This window comes from Chaetura pelagica, unplaced genomic scaffold (assembly GCF_000747805.2).
Source record: "Chaetura pelagica isolate M959 unplaced genomic scaffold, ChaPel_1.0 scaffold294, whole genome shotgun sequence".
NCBI lineage: Eukaryota > Metazoa > Chordata > Aves > Apodiformes > Apodidae > Chaetura > Chaetura pelagica.
This window is the reverse complement of record NW_009953068.1, coordinates 369,216-370,414: the sequence shown is the minus strand read 5'-3', so window position 1 is coordinate 370,414 and position 1,199 is coordinate 369,216.

Sequence of the window (1,199 nt, the reverse complement as noted above, 5' to 3'; positions counted from 1 at the left end):
TGCAAAGCCCAGGCTGGAAACAGCTTGGCTGAGCTGGAGAGCCTGCCCCAGCCCTGCTGCCTCTCACCCTGTTTCACAACCACCCTCAGCCTGGCAGCCCTGCAGCTGCCCCTGCTGCACCCTGACCCTGGCACAGCCCCACAGGGCTGGCCGTGCCTGGGGATGGGACAGGGATGCTCCTGGAGCAGCAATGCTCCTTGGTCACCCACCCACACCCTGCACTCATCCTGGAGGACCCTCATCCCTTTGCTCCTGCAGACCCGAACCCCTTTTTCTGTGTGTCTTTTCCCACAAGTCACCCAGAGCCAGCAGGAACTGGGACCCTCTTCCAGCCCCCATGTCCTTCGTGTCCTGCTGCCAGGAAATTAGCTCTAGATTGTGTTAGTTTTTAGGAACTAGCCACGTTTACTGAATGCAGTGTACAGCTCTGGAGCCCTCAGCACGAGAAAGATCTAGACCTGTTGGGGAGGGTCCAGGGAGGGGGCACCAAGATTACAAAGGCCTGGAGCAGCTCTGCTCTGGAGACAGGCTGGGAGAGTTGGGGTGTTCAGCCTGGAGAAGAGAAGGCTCCAGGGAGACCTTAGAGCACCTTCCAGTGCCTGGAGGGGCTCCAGGAAAGCTGGGGAGGGGCTTTTCATCAGAGAAGACAGTGATAGGACAAAGGGTGATGGTTTTAAAATGAGAGAGGGGAGATTTAAGTCAGATATTAGGAAGAAATTATTTGCTCTAAAGGTGGTGAGGAACTGGGATGGGTTGCCCAGGGAGGTTGTTGATGCCCCATCCCAGGAGGTTTTTAAGGCCAGGTTGGATGAGGTTTTGTGCAGCCTGGGCTGGTGGTTCCCTGCTCATGGCAGGGGGTTTGGAGCTTGGTGATCTTTCAGGTCCCTTCCAACCTTAATGACTCGATGATGCCAGGTGTTGAGAAGGGCTGGGGTGCTCCGGGGGTGCAGGAGGTCGGGCGGAGGCGCGGGGCTGTTGCCAGCTGCGGGTGTGTGTTGCAGCATCCTGCCGGGGGTTGGGCAGGTCCTGCCACCAGCCTGGGGACATCGGTGCCAGGAGGGAGACCCTGCCGGGAGAGCTCTGCAGGCACCAGCCCCTCACCCTCCTCCGTCTTGCACGTTCCCGAGGTTGGGGGCACTTTCATGTTCCTATTTTGTGCCACCACGACCATCCCCACCAACCCCCCCCCCCCCCCCGGG